Source organism: Pinus tabuliformis, chromosome 1_1 (assembly GCF_031772625.1).
Source record: "Pinus tabuliformis cultivar Carrire ecotype Pingquan chromosome 1_1, CPIR1, whole genome shotgun sequence".
Taxonomy (NCBI): domain Eukaryota; kingdom Viridiplantae; phylum Streptophyta; class Pinopsida; order Pinales; family Pinaceae; genus Pinus; species Pinus tabuliformis.
Genome location: NC_142297.1, coordinates 697361848 through 697382667, shown reverse-complemented (window position 1 = coordinate 697382667; position 20820 = coordinate 697361848). Strand labels below are relative to the sequence as shown.

The 20820-nt window shown below is 38.2% G+C and overlaps 1 long non-coding RNA gene across 3 annotated transcripts in view; it reads right to left on the bottom strand.

Moving 5' to 3' along the window:
* The window catches only part of LOC149215380 (uncharacterized), a 300173-nt gene that overhangs the window by 9047 nt on the left and 270306 nt on the right, over positions 1 to 20820 (bottom strand). Inside the window, exon 4 of one of the 3 annotated variants that reach the window (XR_016250477.1) lies at positions 2813 to 2899. The exons of the other annotated variants lie outside the window; for them this stretch is intronic. This is a non-coding gene — a long non-coding RNA (uncharacterized LOC149215380). Of the gene's footprint in view, positions 1 to 2812; positions 2900 to 20820 lie in introns of those variants that run through there. 3 annotated transcript variants of the gene reach the window in all.

Genomic DNA, 20820 nt, shown 5'->3' with positions numbered 1-20820 from the left:
CATCTCACTATGACTTGTGGCATTTAATGGCCGAGAGGATATGTACCCTATTGAGTCACCATACTTAAGAGAGGAGAAGGACTCCTGGTTTCCAACATACCCGAGAGAAGGAAGAGAAGTCTGCACTGCGAGAACAGAGGGAAGTCCACACCGCTAGACCATGAGAGAAGGAACCATCACAACTTGACACATCCACCCAACATGCATGGTATGGTACTACAACACGATATGGCACCGAATGATACACACTGTGAGGGTTAGGCACACTGCCTGCTCATTGATAATACTTGCTGCTTTATCGAAGGGAAGTTCGGGCTTAGAATGAAAGTAAGGTTATTATTCTTTCTTTGAGGAACAAGAAGTGGTAATGAAAGGCCTTGCCTTAAGGTCAAGCTCTTCTTTTAGTTTGAGGGAAAGTGTAACCTCAAGCTCAAAGTCAAGGTCAAGCTCTTCTTTTAGGGACAAAGAGGTAACATAAGGCAGTTAGCCCTTATGGGAGATTAGGTTTCATTAGGTTTCAAGGGGCAGTGAACAAGCTAGACTGATTCTACTGAATGACCCATCCAAGCAATCTAGCCATCGCCATAGCCATATCACCATCATTGATCCTACAAGGTGCTTGCTCTATCCTATTGATTAGTGTTGGGCTTGTTGTTCTTGTTGTAATGCTCTCTGCAGGTCTTTTTTGTTCCCCTTCCCTTCTTCGTTGAGCTCTATCGTTGTTTTGTCGTTTGACAAGAACCCCATTTTTTTTGTTTTCCATTGGTTGTTTCATAGTTGGAAGGTATCATGGGGGTGGATAATCTCTGAGAGATAACAGAAAGAATGAACACAACACCAAAGCAAAGAAATACTTTCAATCTTTATAAAGGAAGAGTACTATTCAATGGCAGTTGGGGAGGGAGGGCCAACCAACATGATAGGATGGACTTTCTTTGATTCCGATAGGATGGAATTTCTTTGATTCTGGATATAGAAGCATTGTTTTCCCTCCCACTTGGAGAAACATTGTTGGCTAAGGCACACAAAGATCAACCATGTTTTAGGAAGATTGATTATGTGCATGTATATAAAATAACATATAAATTGATCTATATGATGATGAAAAATCAATTGATGAATCTTTGTGAATATGTTTTCACTAAATAAGGCGCTCAAGCACAAGTCTAGACTCTCTAGATGCCACCTAGATGCAAGACAACTATCTACAACCAAGGTTGGGGCCCCAAATCTCAAATCAAGTGTGCAATCCCAACCTAGACATGCTTAGAAGAAGAGGATGGAAAAGTACCAACACATGCACTCTTAAGGGAATAACACGAAAGCATGAAATCACCTTTTGATTCACTGTCATCTCACCAATGAGATATGGAATATCACGCATAAACTATGTAAAATGCAACAATGGATTGGAGATAACACAGAGGCATTAAATGAATGGACTACAACTAGAACATAAGACAATTTTGATTGTAGAGGTGATCTGCTCCATTTGGCTAGCTCAGAACTATGGTGTATTCCAAAATAAACCTCCAAACGTCTACAATATTTTATAAATGTTGAAGGCAAGCATTGCCTTATCATGCACCTCACTAAAGACAAGGCTTCCTTGCACTCTCATACCTTTGAAATACAATTCTAAAGGTCACAACCAAGCCAGACCCCACATTGGTGTATGAGACCCCATACTTGTGGGACAAGGGACCCACCTCCGCACAGTGATTTGACCGCTAAGTCAATGAAGGCATACATACTCTACCCCCTCTGGAAACACCCTAGGGTGTTACCATAGCTGATCATTTCTCTTTAAGGTCTCTTTTACATAATGAGTGATTACATTGGAATCACAGTGGAACTAACATCATATAGGAAATAAAAATGACCCTGGAAACAATATTAAGAACTAATATCACTTCCTTGAAATAGGAATGACCCTAGCATTTCTATAATCAGAGAATCTCTTGAAAATATAAGCTAAACAATATTAAAGTAATGTCTTGAACACCAAGAACCAAGAGCCTTATCGCCCTATAATGAAGCAACATATGCAAGATCAAATTTAAGGCCTAAAATTTCAACGAAACAGAAGGCATACAGTTTTGTGCCATCAAGCAAAAAGTAAATCCACACTTCCCCTAAACTCTACAAGGACGCTGGTTCTTGCCACTAATACAGTGAAGCCCTTTCTATTTTCCATGACCAGAGTTTATAAAGAGAGGAGATACAATTCACATAAGTACCAAAACGTTGATAAGTAGCTATAAAAACTACAATAGCCCATAAACATTATTAACAGAATTATATACAAATATAATACCACCAACTAAAGAAGTATCGTTCCCTTCCATTCCCACCTCAATTCCTACAGGTTATCACATTCACTTCAATAGAATGTTATCCTTACTGTGTCCTTACTCCATCACAAAAAATGTTTCATGGTCTACATAAGGTACATCTGTTATAATACATGAAGAACACAAAGAAAGGCTTGTGGAAGATAAATCTGACACTTCAAATCAACAAATCATGCACCACTAAATCAAAATCATTCAAGGTTAAACACAAAAAAAAATAGCTTTAGGACCCACTCCAACAGTAAAACAGATATAAAAAATGTGGGAATTGTTTATTTTTAATTTTTAAGATGCTTTAAGGGTTCCCAATAAAATGCCTATAAATCAACTATCTCATTAAAACAAAGAACATGATCCAACAACTTGAAACTGATACTAAAACAAATATAATGAAGCCTGTCTTTGTAGAATAAGAAAGACAAATGAACCATAATCAAGAAGGTATTAGCAACACATAATTCCCAGAAAGACTCACCCCAAACAGATTCTGCATCGGTGTTACATTTGAGATTTGCTCCTGAATCCTGCTCTGTTTAGGTCTCAAGCTTCATGAGATGCAACAAGATAGAGACCTCATCTAGGTTAAAAAGCTAAAATCAACAAAATCTTGAACAAGAAAATTAGAATATTGGGGGTACAACCAAACACCTCTAGGCTTTCAAAGCTACAGATATAATGGACTTTGAGAAATAACATTTTGCATCTCCTTGCTTCAGAGAATGTATAACATGCAATAAGAAATATAAAGCATCTAAACCTAACCATTTTCCATACTACTGATAGATTGAATATATTGAGAATTAAATATAGCTACATAACAATTCATGGATAATTTGTTACATCATAAAGAAAAGACTAATAAAATCATATGCAAGAAGTTAAAAACTGTAGTGAACATTTATAAAAGGAACTAGATAAGTTAAATTTACAAAAAGTAAATTGATAAGAAATGCAAGTCAAAGAACCAAAACCATGGCAACTAATTGGTGACTATGCAATTGTAGCAAGAGTCGCTGCAAAAGCCAGGTTCCATTTTCGCTATGATATGTAGGATAGCAGTAATCTATCATTGCAATATTAAAGAAACACTCCTAGAGTTTTCCTCCTCTCTTCAAACTCTAAACCTGGGGCAAAACTCCCAATGAATAATGTGTAAATTAAGAAGCTAACCTCCAACAATGCACAAATTTAAACCATAGAAGTTCAGTTGGATGCATTAAGTGGGGGCTCAGGGGTCTGTTTTACTGTAGTGTGGTTGGAAAGTGAACCAATCTCGTTTTCCATTTGTCCTGCTTGACCTTCAAGTATTTTTTCCCTCGGGTCATGCATTTCCTTCACTGGCTCTGCATGTTTGACTAGGGCACAGTTCTCCAGTGTACCTGTACCATCAAAACCATTCTCCTTTGTTACATCAATTGAATCTTGCTTGGGTTCCTGAGGCTCTCCCTTACTCTCCAAATCCCTGTGATTTTCTTCATTCTCCAGCACTGGATCTTTCTTTATGTCACCTTCTTCCCCTTGTGGTGCCATCTCTTCTGCCTTCTCATCCATTTTATTTATTTCTTCAATTTTGGACCCATGTATTTTTTCTTTGTTTTCTATTTCCCTTTTGTCATCACTCTCTTCTTCTGCTTCCTTCTTCTTATCAAGATCATCTTTTCCCTTTCCTTCTTCTTCCTTTTCGTGATCGTCATCTTCCCCTATTTCTGCCATATATTCCCCATGATGGGCATGGAAACTTTTAGGGGCTAATATTTGCCCATGGGCTAATTTTCTATACTTTTTCCAAAAAAAGAAGATTTGTTAATTTCCATTTTTTTGTAAAAATGATCCGCCCAAATTTTATAGAATGAAATTATTTTACCATAAAAATCGCCAAAAATTTATATAGACTATATAAAAATATTATAAATTTGAATATTTTACAAAAATACCTCCAAACATTTTATAGATTTCATATTATGGACTAGTGGGATTCGCCAAGGTTCCTAAACTTTAAGATAAATTTCCATCCTTGAAATTTTCCCTGATGATGGGTATCATGCATTTCGTCTTCCTTGCTAGCTTCTACTTATGATTCTTGTTTCTCTGCATCTTCTGAATCTCCTTTTGATTATCCAGATCTCTTTGGTTTTTTCTTCGATTCACTTTCTGGTGTTTTGACTGGTGATCCTACAATGATCCATGATTATTAAATTTTTAAACATACTCCTCTCCTTTCTACACCATTCGATTCAACCCAAAGACCATTCTCTTTTGACAAGTCCAATACAAACACCAATTCCAATTCCAGATGCGAAAGTATTTACCCCGTTCGGTCTCTTCAATCAAATTCATTGTAAGTTACTTGGCTCTATCGCCACTTTATGCTCCAGATCTCTATACACAACAAAAAGATACATTCTATTATTGGCAGTAAGTTTACATCCACCCAAACAGGAAACATGGACACAAAAAATCATATCAATTCCATTAAACATGAAGGGATTAATTACAGAGGAACTGCCAAAGATAGGCTTCTCGAGCTCCTCTTTTTATCTACCAAAATAACCCCTTTTCCCTATTTAACTGTACATCTGCACATATACAATATTTATTGGTGGGAAAATATCTCTGGAACAAAGAAACTAGACACTTGTCTAAATTACCCAATAAATAATCTAAATATTTGTTAATATTTACAAAAACTCACCTCAAAATATCGTAACAACTTGATAGTACAGATTCCTATAGAATTAAAATAGTTGGCCCTCTTACAAAAACTTTTAAATAAAATGCGAAAATAAGGATTCTAAAATGGATCTGTCCTCTTTTTGGAGCGTTGACTAGAATTGCATTGATACTCCTACATCACTTATTTTTAATTGTTTGAATTTTTTTGTTTTTCCCTTCTCACAGAATAGTTGGGGCAATAAAAACAACTTCATATTTTTTGGGTGTCCCACCCTTCTTTGGAATAAGTTGGAAAAAGAATTTCCAGAATTTCAGCACAGTACAAGATATACCATTTAATCTCTACAATCAATTTAGAAATTCAGAAGAGCAACTCATATATGAATCCAAAACCTGTACTGTGCACACTGCATCTACATTATAAAAATTCTTAAACAATTGAGCAATAAATAATCTTTAGGACATGGATTTATTTGACAGCTAGTTAGGGCTTAATCTTTTAAATTTTCCACTCAAAATTTCGATTTGCATTGTGACAGGAAGGCAATAGCTTCCTTTGGGAATGACACAAAAGAAAATTTAAGTATTTGAGTTGGCAAAGCTTAGGGCTGAAAGCTTAACACCATGTTCAAGCACCTGCGTTCTCATTGTAACTTGAGAGGCCCACACTAACACCTTATCTATTCACTGTTTTCTCTAAAACTCCTAAACTATGAAATTGATTCGCTGAAACATGGGGCTCAAAACCTCACTTCATGCTTATTAAGCACTCAGTCCCTATTTATTAGGCACCCACATTCTCCTCTATGTTTGCACCTGCATAACTTATCTCATTTATGTGAACACTCTTGACAATGCCACCAATCATTGTACAAGAGAAATGTGTAGGGTTAGCAAGAATACTCATCATGGATGGATATGACTGACATGTAAGGAAAGGAGATAGGTAGAAGAATATACACCACTGAGAAAAAAATCAATTTATATGGCGGAATAAACTATTAATAATTGCATTCTATAGTTTTCTTGGGAGAAAGAGCCGCAGGTATGTGGCTCCATGCGTGGAGGATAGGAGGTCTGTCTGGGTAGCATATCACTTAATTTTGGGTACAGATTTCCTGTTGAATATAGTCGTTGTCAGAGGAATACATGTTGGATGTTTTTCTATGCTATTTGGTGAGGTTTATCTTTGTTACAGGCTACAGGAATAGAGCTTCTACAATAGCTTGTTGCTAAGACTATTCGGTGGGTATGAAGGCATGTATAAGTCCTCTCTAGGACGCATATGCCTAGGCTTGAGTGCAGACAGGTCAGAATTCTTCCATGTAGTTTGGGATTGTTTCAAGATTCGTTGAGGAGGAGCTACCAAGCTCTAAATCAGTGATTGGGTGTCTTCTATGGATAATCACAGTAATTGAGGGAGAGGAGAATGAGGACTGAAGCTGACAGCCCTAACCAGTGACCAGGATTACCATCAACACTTGAAGCTAATTGTGTTTGTGCCCTAACCAGTATTCATAATTGCAGTATAGAAATCTCCAGCATATAGGAGGATATACTTAAAGATTGAAATCTTCTATGATCCTTGGAGATAGGGCTGAACCTCTGTAGATGCTTGATTGAAGTATTACAACCTTCATTTTAGAGGACTATATCATTCTTAAAAGAATAATTTCTCTCTGAGATTCTCAGATCCCTGGAACGTTTCAGATGACAACTATGGTTTCACATCCATCTCATCCCTTTTTGGTTCATTGCATATCACTGAGCATTTAAAGTCGAGTTGTTAAAGGGTATATTGAAGACAACCCAGTTTGAGCATGAGTACTGGATCTTTGCTGAGAGTTTGTTGACAATTCTAAATATAAGGATCAACCTTGATTATCCTATGCGGCATACTTTCTGGGAAATTTTTCAGATCAAGGAGCAATATTAGATAATCAATGATTGTATTGCTCTAACTTTTGAAGCAATTTTTTTGGGGATATATGTATATATATGTTATCGACATAATCCATCAGGTCTGTGAAGTCATTATGGGAGATGTATTGATCACTTGATATCTCAAGGCAATACGTCCTTTATTCTTAATACCAGTTATAAGGTTCTGAGTGACCTTGATCTGAACTTGATTTAAGAATCTTGATCTCTAATGATGATGTAATCCTAGCAACGTTTGATTGATGCTCTTCTTGAAGGTATCTCGACTCATTGAAATCAACAATTAACTTCCCCACAAGAATTCTGGGCTATGCTTAAAAGCCTGACCTATTAAGTTTTCTTGTTGGTAAGTAAGGCAACCATATTTTGTGCTAAGAGGTTCAGATTTGAAGATTGAAGTCGAAGCAAATAGAAATGTAAGGAATTCTATTACATCTCATATTCGATGCCTTGACAACCTTATCCTATCTCTGACCTTGATATCAAATTATAGTATCATTTTCTTCAAATTCAAATGCCTTATCATATTGTGAAATGTGGCTCTTGGTTGTCAAATCTACTTGACCTTCTCTCTCTTGAATTATTGAAATCATTCAAAGCTAAGAATGGAACATCTCCAAGAGCAAAGGTATCAGCTTGATGGAAAGTCATTTTGAAATCATACAAGTGACAACTTGTTACAGATCCATTTGGGTACATCAACCCCAACTTACAGATCGATACTATTAGGGCCCATCAACCCCTAATGCAGTTGTTACATGCCCTAAAGAAGTTGAACATCAGAATGCCTCACTTCCCAAGAAGTTCCATCACTGAAAACATCCAAAAATTGCCTCTAAGAAGATCAACGCAAGTAGGCCTTCATTAGGGTGCGCTGCAATACAAACCATACACTGTCAGGGTGCTATGTAGCACACTTGGTCCCTCTTTGGCCTGCGCTGGGCGAATTTGAGCAAATTTCCGTGAGGGTTGAAAGATTCCTTATCCATTGGAAACCTCTAGAAGTTTCTCAATGCCACCTACTCCTTTGAGTTCACATTTGGATGAGGAAGGGAGTTAAGGAACATCAATCCCCTATCCCTTCTTCCATGGAACTGATTTCTAAATTTAGAAAGGCATTCATTATCACCATTGATGGCATAACCTCCTTCATTCACCTATAAAAAGACCACTCATCTAAGTGATCTGGGGGCTGGAAATTGTAGAGAGATGTTGTTGGTATGAGTTTTGAGCTGATTGCAAGTATTGTAATGATGTCAAAGTGTCTTGCTTGTTGTGAGGAGAGGATGGGATTGAACTGGAAGAATGATGTTGAATCAGGCAAATTGGGTTGTAATTCTTCCTTTTACTAATAAAGTATTCAAAGCTTTTTCCATATGCTTGTATTGTCTTTTGATGCTTTCATATGCTTATCATGTATCTGATTCCATGCTATTTTTAATCAATAGATCATTATCATATGCTTTGATGGGTTCTTGTTTCTGTTTGTGTGCAGGAATAGGCGGAAGCTACAAGTAGGTTCTCTGTTCTCTTATTTTATCTATTGTTTATAGGAAAGGTAGAGAATACTTTGTACTGTTGTTTCTAGATTGAGCTACTAGTCTAGAGGGTTAGGCATTTGTCCAAGAACACTAAATTTTCCCAAAACAAATTGGCGACTCCATTGGGAACAGATCAGATTATCCATCTTAGTAGCTTATCAGCCTCTTAAGACATTTCTACATACTGTACTTGTGGTCGTTCATTGAATTTTAGTCCTCTTTCATTGAAAATTGAGTCGAAACTGTGTCAAAATTGCCTTTAGAATTGCTCATTGTCATCAGCGCAGTCTAATGAAGGACACAGTGCGCTGCAGTGCACTTCCCGCATAGATACAAAGCGATTCAGCGCACTGTCTCTAACTACTGCCTGCGCTGATCCCTTGAGGGTTAGTTTCCCATCTAGGAACTGAAAGTTTTTGCCAATTTTCTCTTGTTTGAATTAGTTGTTGAATGTCAATGATGTTTTGTCTCTGAAAATAGTTTTTCATCTCCTTAATTTGGCCCTACTTAGACTAGGATTGATAAATGTTTCTTATGTATTTACTTTGTCATTTTCAATCTATAGTCGAAAGTTAGTTTTAATTGATTGATCTTTAGTGAAAGAAAGTGTCGTAAAATCGTCTTTTCCTTCAAAAGTTGAATTGTTGTCAAATCTTCATTCATAAAAGATTGATTGGTTGATATGTGCATATGATTAGTCTTTTCGTTGAAAGTGTCGTAATTCCTCATTTCTTTGAAAATGAAAGTGTCGTAGAGTCTTCCTTTCCTTGAAAAGAAATTGTCGCAAAATCATCATTTTTATGAAAAGAGTTTACTGATCGTTTGTGCATTAGTTTCTTTTTTTGAATCATTCTCATAAAGGGAAATTGAAAAGACAATACAAGCATATGGAAAAAGCTTTGAATACTTTATTAGTAAAAGGAAGAATTACAACCCAATTAAGTCACTCTTGAACATGACACTTGACTATGTGAGTTGGATCATTCAGCTTGATGGTTATCACACCTTTGGTCTATCATACCATCCATTACTTTGTTTTGGGTCAATGCTACCAATTCATCTTAGTGTTGCCGACATGTTCAAGAGAAGTCATTCAGTTCAGACTTCATCCTTTGCAATACCGCAAACCTTCATTTTCATGACCGCCATTCCTAAACCTTTTTTGTCGTCAGTCAATTTTTCATCTCCAAAATCATTTACCTCGTTTCGTGTCGTAGATGTAAGATACATCAAGGCCCTCCTGCGATGAGTCGCTTCTTGTCGACATCAACACATCATCCAAGAAGTTGACTTAGAAACACCCTTTCAGTACATTGAAGCTTGCATACATCGATGGCAAGGTTCTCGCTTCTGGCGATAGGTTGACATCACTGGCCTTCGACTGAAAGACTTTGTATGGTGTTCGACATCAAATCATTTATTCACACCATGCGAAATGTACTATAGTACCTTGAGGGTATTTATCATTATCGGTGATTCCTCTTGCATCCATTAACGACTTACATCATTGCCGGTAATCAGAGGATGTCTTTCCATGTTCGACTTCAAAATATCTATTCACGTGGTTAGACTTGTACTTGAGCAAAATATTGAACGACATTGAAGACCCCAAATCTAGTTTCATCCATCCGGGTTGCGATATTTTCAGGAGTACTAAATCAAATGTACAATGGCCTTACATTCATGGTCAACCATTCATGGGTCTATATCTATAGACGACTATATTTGTACCTGTAATAAAAGTTTATACGTTGAGCATGGGTATGCTTTCCCTCAGCTAGTTAATTAGAAAAATCAAATGATCATGATATATGTATTGTAATTGATGCAGGTCACCTTCCATTCCAAAACCTCCTCTGCTCATGATAAAACATTTCACTCGACATATATATTTTCGCCTTCATGTTTTAGGGGGCAACTGTTACAGATCCATTTGGGCACATCAACCCCAACTTACAGATCGATACTATTAGGGCCCATCAACCCCTAATGCAGTTGTTACATGCCCTAAAGAAGTTGAACATCAGAATGCTTCACTTCCCAAGAAGTTTTATCACTAGAAACATAAAAAAACTGCCTCTAAGAAGATCAGCGCAAGTAGGCCTTCATTAGGGTGTGCTGCAATACAAACCATACACTGTTAGGGTGCTATGCAACGCACTTGGTCCCTCTTTGGCCTGCGCTGGGCAAATTTGAGCAAATTTTCGTGAGGGTTGAAAGATTCCTTATCCATTGGAAACCTCTAGAAATTTCTCAATGCCACCTACTCCTTTGAGTTCACATCTGGATGAGGGAGTTAAGGAACATCAATCCCTTATCCCTTCTTCCATGGAACTGATTTCGAAATTTAGAAAGGCATTCATTATCGCCATTGATGGCATAACCTCCTTCATTCACCTATAAAAAGACCACTCGTCTAAGTGATCTAGGGGCTGGAAATTGTAGAGAGATGTTGTTGGTATGAGTTTTGAGTTGATTGCAAGTATTGTAATGATGTCAAAGTGTCTTGCTTGTTGTGAGGAGAGGATGGGATTAAACTGGAAGAATGATGTTGAATCAGGCAAATTGGGTTGTAATTTTTCCTTTTACTATAAAGTATTCAAAGCTTTTTCCATATGCTTGTATTGTCTTTTGATGTTTTCATATGCTTATCATGTATCTGATTCCATGTTATTTTTAATCAATAGATCAATATCATATGCTTTCATGGGTTCTTGTTTCTGTCTGTGTGCAAGTACTTCTCAAGTGGCTTAAGTATGGGAAGGAGCAACCAAATCGGTCAAGGGAGATAAAGAATAAGCAAAAGCTACAAGTAGGCTCTTTGTTCTCTTATTTTATCTTTTGTTTGTAGGAAAGGTAGAGAATACTTTGTACTGTTGTTTCTTATTTTATCTATTGTTTATAGGAAAGGTAGAGAATACTTTGCATTTGTTAAAGATGTCGAACTTTTCAGAACCATTTGTTGGTTATGCCAATGGAGCTAGTTGTAGTACGCAGAATTTATCTTCTGCAGCATGGGCCATTTTCGCTCCAAGCGGTGAGTTAGTGAGTTTTAGAGGGATATGTATTGGATGATCGACAAAAAATATCGCTGAGTATAGCACGTTGATTGAACTCCTCTCTGATGCCATTTCACTTGGCATATGCTGAATCATCATTTGGCTAGACTCACAACTTGTTGTACTACAACTTACTGGCGTCTATACCGTCCGAAACCCAGCAATTCATCGCATGTTACTTAAAGTTCGTATTTTGGAAAGGTATTTTGAGTTTATTCAATATCAACATATTTCCAAAAATCTAAACACATTAATTGATTCTCTAGCGAACTATGTGTTAAATAGACATTTGCGACATTTGTAATGTAAACATTTTCAATTCACATCATCATTTGAATTGAATTGCATCACTTAACCATAATAAAACTTTGAAAGTAAAATAGATAGTTGTATATAAGTTTGTACAAATAGTTTGTGTCCAAGACAAAATTGGTCATTTGACCCAAAAATGTATGTAGAAAATATCCAAGTAGACTAGTCCTGCTCATGATAACAGGGCACAACCTGTGCTATCATGCATAGGAGTCTTATCCAATGACTCAGCACACCAATGGTGTGGTGCTGCAATCGCATCGGTAACTCCTCGATCCGGACATCCAGAATACTTAGGGTTAAACCCTCTATGTGATCCTGTAGCTCAGCCAGTGTCTCTGCTAAATCCAAGTCTCAGAGAACTGCTCTCCCAACAACTCTCTGTACTGGCACACCTACCTCTTGTCGATGTCCCGCAGGTCGAACAGGTCCAACATCTGCATACATATAAAAATGTTTGTTTAGTCTTGGCAATAAAAGAAAACACAAAAAAGTAGAAACTTTAAAAACAAAAACACTTTGGTCAAACAATTTACCAATAGCACTCCACTGCGCTCCAACCGGTAACATCAGATCTGGATCACCACGGAAATCCATTCCTGAATATGGATATTCTGCGAAGGCCATGTCCTGTCGGTCAAACCACTCAAAGAAAGCAGGGGTAAATGAGATCAATGATTGGCCAGCATGCCTAGCCATAAGATCTACCCACCTCTACATCCGTGGGTCTCTAGGTCCAGGTACTCCCAGTGAGATGTGTTGTGGTTGCATGAGTGGAATTCTCTCCAAGGCAAAAGAAATCAAGATAGACCCATAGCCAATTTTTTTGTCTTTCCATTCTTTACCTTGGTTAGTTGTTCTTTCATGGATGAAAGAACTGCCTCACGAATTGAACACCTTTGGATCCAAACACTCTAAAGCATACTGCATATATGACCTGTTTGCCAAGTGTAAAGTTGCGTTGCCAACCAGTTTGGTGAGGGTAAAAAGGATTGTTCTCAATGGTAAATCACTAACATCCCTGATGTTGATCTTTCCATCTCTGCTAGGTTGAGATCCTTCCCGACAGAACTATCGTATATAATCTCTCACTGATTCACCTCCTCTAGTAAATCCTAGTAATGAGATGGGGGCACCCCGCCTCAATAGTCAAATCAGAAAGTAAATATCATCGATGGTAAATGCGATTGTTTTGCCCCTAATGTGAAAGACTTGATCGGTAGGATCCCAAGAACGAACAAGGTACTGTAAAAGCTCAATTTGTTGTCGCATGCTGGATAACCGAAACTACTTCAGTAACCCACAATTCCTTGGGGCATCGACTGTTCCCCGATTATTTAGGGAAATCATATCTTTTTCTTCATGCTCTCGTTCTATCCATATAATCACCATTTTGATCCGATGAATGTTTGAGATGCAACCATTAGAGAAATTAGGATCCATTTTTTGCAAAAAACAGTAGAAAATTTGGGAGAAAACAGCTATCAAAATTTGGTTTTGCGCCAATCGCACCGCTCCCTTAGAGACAATGTGCTGCAATGCATACAACCTTCTATGTGTGTGCAATGCAGCACACCTTTCGATATTGAAAGGGTGCGCTGATCCAGAGTGCGAAAAATGAAACCCTAGGGGCCTCAAAAACCAATTTTTTTGCTTAAAACTGAAAATAAATGGAATAAAATGGAAGAGAACAGGGATAGCTCCTACCTGGTCCGGAAGGCACAAGAAACGGTCCACTGAATCCTCTGTAATCAGCTAGTGAACTTTGAGGTAGAAAACCGCTCTAGAGCACCAAACTCAGAGGGTAAAAGTGAAATGGTAAAAATGAATAATAAAACTTGTTTTTATGTTTATTTCTTGCACGGTAATTGAGTAAACATTGGTTTTTATTCATTTTATCCATTTGAACAGGTACTCCTTATCTATTTTGATGAAGTTTTGAGCAGGTTTAATAATTGAAAAGTAGAATTTGACGTGCTCAAGTGTAAATTGAACATCTTTGACCACAAAGCAAACTTTTATCTCTTTTTCGAGCTTTGTTAAAAACGAAAAAGGAACCCCCTTGGAGTCCTCTTTAAACTCTTTTTAGACTCTCTAAAAATGAAAAAATTGTTGAGCGCTTGTCTATTTTAGCTCATTAAAGGATTGGAAACAATATCTCTCTTGTACTATTTTACGCTTTTTCGGACTTCAGAGATTATTTTATGAAAAAGAACTTGTGGAGTTTCCTTTTCGTCCCTTTTCAAACTCTTTAAACATGAAAAGGACCGAGTTGTGTTTGTCGTTAAACTTGTTAAAAATATCAAATAACGACAAACTTGTCCATCAAGACAAGACTGAGTTTCACCTTTGCTAGACTCGTTAAAGCATCAAATAGCGATGGATTCGCCCAAAGGGTGAAATTATACAACAAGTATATGTTATCCTCCTCAAGCTTGATAAAAAATAAAGAGGTACTAGTCAGCAATGACTGGGGAAAATGGAAAAAGCAGAGAAAACTCTATGGTAACAAGTCGCTCTTGAACATAACACTTTCACCTCATCATCGAGACTATGTGAGTTGGTGTAAGGATATTCCGACACATAGGAAATAGTTAAGTACAACTTGGTCTAGTGTAGAGTTAGGTATAGAGTTAGGTAAAGTGTGTTTCTTTACCGTTGTACATTTTGTAACTTACAATCCGACGGTCACGATATGTAGTGATCCGACGGTTCATTCTCTCCTCGGTATTACCGACACTTGATCCGTGGCTTGACACCCGATTGGTCCATGAATTCTATTTAAAGCACATAGAGGGTCATTTGTAGGGTAATCTGTGCATGAGAGAAACATATGTAAATTTTCATTCTTTTATTAATAAATTGCCTGAAGTGGCCGCATTGGCTCAGGCCGTGGACTGTTTCCCTCTTTGAGGGTTTTAACCACGTCAAAATACTGGTGTATTGATCTGCGATCTAGTTGTGAGCGGTGTCCTTTTGGTGTTCTGTCTGAGGAACTTACCCTGTAAATTCATACATGGTATCAGAGCTATTTGAGGGTCGCGTCCGTTGGTGATCCAAAACTGAAGCCGGTAGAACTGCATCCGACTGCCGTTTCCTAGATCTGTTGTTTCTGACTGCTTTCGGGCAGAGAGGACTGCTTTGTTGTGTTGGGAGCATCTGTTCCAGTGAGGAACCCCTTTCGTTTCACGCGTAAAGGTTTCCGGTAGCCCTAGCTACGTCATTTTTAAGATCTAGAGGTATACAGTGTTTATTTGCAGTTTACTGTTATTTTCTCTCTGTTTATTTCGGTTTCGGTTTATTTAGCCTTTTTATTACCGGATCTATACCTTTCATTTCTGCTTATGCTCTTTGCCCTGCGACTCTGTGTGATCTGGGCAAATCAGAAACAGAAAGGAAGGATTTTTCTCATGCGTATGCTCTTTTCCCTGCGCCTTAGGGTGATCTCGGAAAATCAGAAACATTGAGGAACATATTTAGTTTCCGGCCAAAGCTAACTTTGAGCCGCAAGGTTCATTTTTGAAAATATTTAGTTTTTCGGCTAAAGCTAACTTCAAGCCATAAGGTTCGTTTTCTTTGCATGTCCGTGTTGGGTTTTGTGTTTTTTGTTTTGTAGGGAAAAAGAGCTTTCTCAAAGCAAGCACGCAACCCAAAGCACCCCCCCATTCTCTCTCTCTCTCTCTCTCAAATTTTTTTGTATAGATCAATTGGTTCAAAGATATTTTAAGAGAGTAGAGGTCTTGGGTTCAAGTCTCCATTTTGTGGGGGCGGACTTTTTCATTTCCACACATTCCCGCACTTTGTCGGCAACTTCAACAACTTTTTTTCAAAATGCCATAACTTCTTCATCCGGAAGCCGTTTTCAGAGCCGTTTTTTTTAAACCAGCCCAATTTTTCAAGATATCCATTGGAATACTTATTTTCAGCAACTTTAGCTTCAGTTTCCATTGAAATGGAAAGTCAATACCAAGTTACCCTTGACAACACCAACTACTTCCAATGGTTGGCTTACATTGAGGATTTACTTAGAAGTAAAGGTCTCTATAGAATAGCCTCAGGCCAAGAAAAGAAACTGAAGGATGAAGATAAGGCTGCTAAATGGGAAAATAGGCAAGATCAAGCACGTGGATTGATAGGGATGTCTATTTCTCCAGATCTTAGATTCCATATTGCAGAAATTGATACTCCTAATGAAGCAATGAAACAAATCAATAAAGTTTTTGGGATTAAAAATGAAATTAGAGCCCATCAACTTGAAAATGAGTTGCTTACATTGGACCCTAATAATTTTTCTTGCATTGAAGATTTTTTGTCCAAGTTCAAGACCCTTAGATATCTTTTGGAAGGTGTTAAAGTTAAGAAAGAAGATAGTAACCTTATCTATTCCATTCTTACAAAGTTGGGGCCAACCTACTCTGTGTTTGTTTCCACCTTCCATTCTACAAGAGAAGCCTTCATTTCTCAAGGAACAGACTACAAGTCCCCTTCCTTTGACTCTTTTTGTGATTCTTTAATAAGAGAACAAGAAAAACTCTTACACCTTGGTCTTCTTAATCTTGGAAACTCTTCCAAGAAAGCGTTAGCTACCCAACAACAACCAAATTCAAAGAATCCTAAGAAGTCATATCCTAAAAAGAATGGTCATAAACCAAACAAGGGTCCTAAGCAATTTCAGCCCCAAAATGAAAAATCATTTCAACAAAATGATAAGACAAATAAAAACAAAGGGAAGAAGACTGATAGATATTGCAATTTTTGTAATCGAGATGGCCACTTAGAATCAAAATGTTTTAAGAAGATGGAAGCCTTGGAAGCAGCAATGAAGAAGCATAACATCCATTTGGGGCAATCTTCAACTTCAACTTCATCTTCAGGAATGGAACTTTCTGCATGTGGTTGTCAAGCATCTCGGTCTGGCTATGCATTAAATGTATCTTCTTCTTCTCATTCTCATGAGTGGCTCATTGATTCTGGAGCTTCTTATCACATGGCCAAAAACAAAGCCATGTTTTCTTCTTTAAATGATTGTGACACCAAAAATATATATGTTGGTGATGATAGATCTCTTAGTGTTGTAGGGACTGGAACTGTTCATCTAGACAATGGTCAGTTTAATGATGTATTATGTGTTCCAACCTTATCCTGCAACCTTCTATCTGTATATCAGATAACTCATTCAGGTGAAGGTAAAATCGTTGAATTTTCACCTCATGATGTTGTAATCAAGGACTTAAGAGATCCTAAACAGATTTTGGCTATTGGCATTGCTGATGATTCTACAAGGTTGTATAAGTTTCACAACTTTGGGTCATCAAATCTTCCCTCAGTATTTGTTGCTCATAACGATGAAGTGAGCAAACTTTGGCATGAGCGATTTGGTCACTTAAACTATCGCTCCCTTCAACATCTATGTAAAGAAAATATGGTGACAGGTCTTCCTATGGTATCTTGCAGAGATGGTGTTTGTTCCGGATGTGTACTCGGAAAACATCATCGGGACAGTTTTGAAAAACGTGTCTCTTGGCATGCCTCAGCCCCTTTACAGCTTGTGCATAGTGATTTATGTTGTCCACTTCCAGTTGTGTCATTCTCTGGATGCAAGTATTTCTTAACTTTCATTGATGATTTCTCCAGACGCACTTGGGTATACTTCTTAAAACTCAAGAGTGAAGTATTTAACACTTTTTTGACCTTCAAGGCCTTTGTTGAAAAGCAATCTAGACATCAAATTCTTAAGTTAAGATCTGATAATGGCGGAGAATATGTTAAAAACACATTCATCAACTATTGCACTGAGAATGGAATTCAAATGCAACATACTGTTCCATATACTCCACAACAAAATGGTGTAGCTGAAAGGAAGAATCGCACCTTAAACGAAATGGCTAATTGTATGCTACAATCTAAAGGACTTGGTCTTAGTTTTTGGGCAGAAGCAATTAACTGTGCAAATTACATAATAAATCGCACTCCTACTAAGGCTTTAAAGAATATCACTCCAGACGAAGCATGGAGCTCAATCAAACCAGATGTAAGTCACTTTCGTGTTTTTGGAAGTGAAGCGTGGGCCCATATTCCAGATGAAAAGCATAAAGCTTTAGAACCTAAGAGTGAAAAATGTACTTTTGTTGGATATTCTGAAGATGTCAAAGGCTATAGACTTATTCCATTTAAGTCCAAAAATGTTATCATTAGAAGAGATGTAAAATTTGATGAAAATATATCGGCCTGTGAGCCTAGTCCGGCGGATGTGCCACCTCTCCCTATCTCTTCTACCTTTGAAAACATTTCTTCTTCAGATGATGAAAGTGAGGATGACAATCCTCCCCCACCATCTCAGGATCCTCCTTCAGCTCCTGAGCTTCCAAAATGGGTTTGTGCTACTCGAGATGCAGCAGGTGATCTTGCCGGTGATCCTACAGATCAGCGATGTACACGTTCTCAGTTCGAGAGAGCCTCTTCTTTACTGGCTCAAGCTCCAGTAAATTATGATCCTGACACCTTTGCAGAAGCTTCAGGCCATCCAGATTGGGAAGCAGCTATGAATGAAGAATATCATTCATTGTTGGCAAATGATACATGGGATCTTGTTCCTCTACCAAAGGGACGAAAACTTGTTAGATGCAAATGGGTTTTTCACAGGTTGAAGGCATTGACTACACTGAAACCTTCTCCCCTGTTGCCAAAATGAACTCTATCCGCCTTGTTCTTTCCCTTGCTGCCTCTTTCAAATGGGAATTCCATCAGATGGATGTTAAATCTGCCTTCTTGCATGGAGACTTGCATGAAGAAATCTATATGGAACAACCCATTGGCTTCATACAAACAGACTCCAACCTTGTATGTCGACTTAAGAAATCCCTTTATGGTCTCAAGCAAGCTCCTCGGGCTTGGTATGCCAAAATGGATAGCTTTCTTTTAGAATCTGGCTTTTCTAGGTGTCATTCTGACAATACTGTCTACACCAAGAAAGTGGGCAACTCTCTTATCATCCTTGTTCTTTATGTTGATGATCTTATCCTTACTGGTAGTGATTCCAACCTTATAAACCATGTGAAGTCTAGCCTTAAAAGGAAATTTGAAATGACAGACTTAGGACACTTACACTATTTTCTCGGTCTTCAAGTCTTGCAATCCAAGGAGGGTATTTCCCTTTCCCAGTCCAAGTATGCTTGTGATATTCTACGTCATTTTCACATGGAAGACTGTAAGCCAGCCCCTTCTCCCTTTCAGTCTGGAGTCAAACTTTCAGTCACTTGTAATTCTCCTGAAGTTGATGCTACCTTATACCATCAACTTGTAGGAAAACTTTTGTATCTAACCCATACTCGTCCTGACCTTTCCTTTGCTGTTGGCCTTGTTGCTCGGTTCATGCAAAACCCCCGTGAAAGTCATTGGAAAGCAGCTAAAAGAATACTTCGTTATGTTCGAGGTACAGTTCAGTTTGGGATTCATTACAGTGCCGAAGCAACTCCTCTATTGGTTGGTTTCACTGATTCTGATTGGGCTGGTGACCCTGATGATCGGAAGTCTACTGCCGGTTATGTGTTCACTCTTGGTTCAGGACCTATTACATGGGCTTGTAAGAAACAAGCTGCCATTTCTCTTTCATCAGCAGAAGCAAAGTATCGTGGTGTCGTAGAAGCTAGTAAGGAAGCCTTGTGGCTTCGTCAGATCCTGTCAGAGTTTGGTTTTCAGCAGCAGCATCCGACTACACTTTGGTGTGATAATCAAAGTGCCATTCAGCTATGCAAAGATCCAGTCCAACATCAGCGTAGCAAACACATTGAACTGCACATGCACTTCATCAGAAAGCTCATTCATGACCATGTTCTTGAAGTGCAATATTGTTCAACAGATGATCAAGTGGCAGACATCTTTACAAAGGCTCTCATAGAGGCGAAGTTCACTAAACTTCGATTTGGAGTTCAGGAAGTTGTCACTAAGGGGGGATAGGCTCTAGTGCCTCCTTCCTTCTCCTACTGTGTCATATTTGTAAATCCTTCAATCCTATCCCAAGTTGTTCTTAAGGGGGGATGTTAGGATATTCCAACACATAGGAAATAGTTAAGTACAACTTGGTCTAGTGTAGAGTTAGGTATAGAGTTAGGTAAAGTATGTTTCTTTACCATTGTACATTTTGTAACTTACAATCCGACGGTCACGATATGTAGTGATCCGACGGTTCATTCTCTCCTCGGTATTACCGACACTTGATCCGTGGCTTGACACCCAATTGGTCCATGAATTCTATTTAAAGCACATGGAGGGTCATTTGTAGGGTAATCCGTGCATGAGAGAAACATATGTAAATTTTCATTCTTTTATTAATAAATTGCCTGAAGTGGCCGCGTTGGCTCAGGCCGTGGACTGTTTCCCTCTTTGAGGGTTATAACCATGTCAAAATACTGGTGTATTGATCTGCGATCTGGTTGTGAGCGGTGTCCTTTTGGTGTTCTGTCTGAGGAACTTACCCTGTAAATTCCTACAGTTGGATCATTCAGCTTGATGGTTATCACACCGTTAGTCTATCATACCATCCATTGCTTTGTTTTGGGTCAATGCTACCAATTCATCTTAGTGTTGCCGACATGTTCAAGAGAAGTCATTCAATTCAGACTTCATTCTTTGCAATACCGTAAACCTTCATTTTCATGACCACAATTCCTGAAGCTTTTTTGTCGTCAATCGATTTTTCATCTCCAAAATCATTTACCTCGTTTCGTGTCGTAGATGTGGGATACATCAAGGCCCTCCTGCGACAAGTCGCTTCTTGTCGACATCAGTACATCATCCAAGAAGTTGACTTAGAAACACCCCTTCAGTACCTTGAAGCTTGCATACATCGATGGCAGGTTTCTCTCTTCCGACGATAGGTTGAAATCACTGGCCTTCGATCGAAGGACTTTGTATGGCGTTCGACATCAAATCATTTATTCA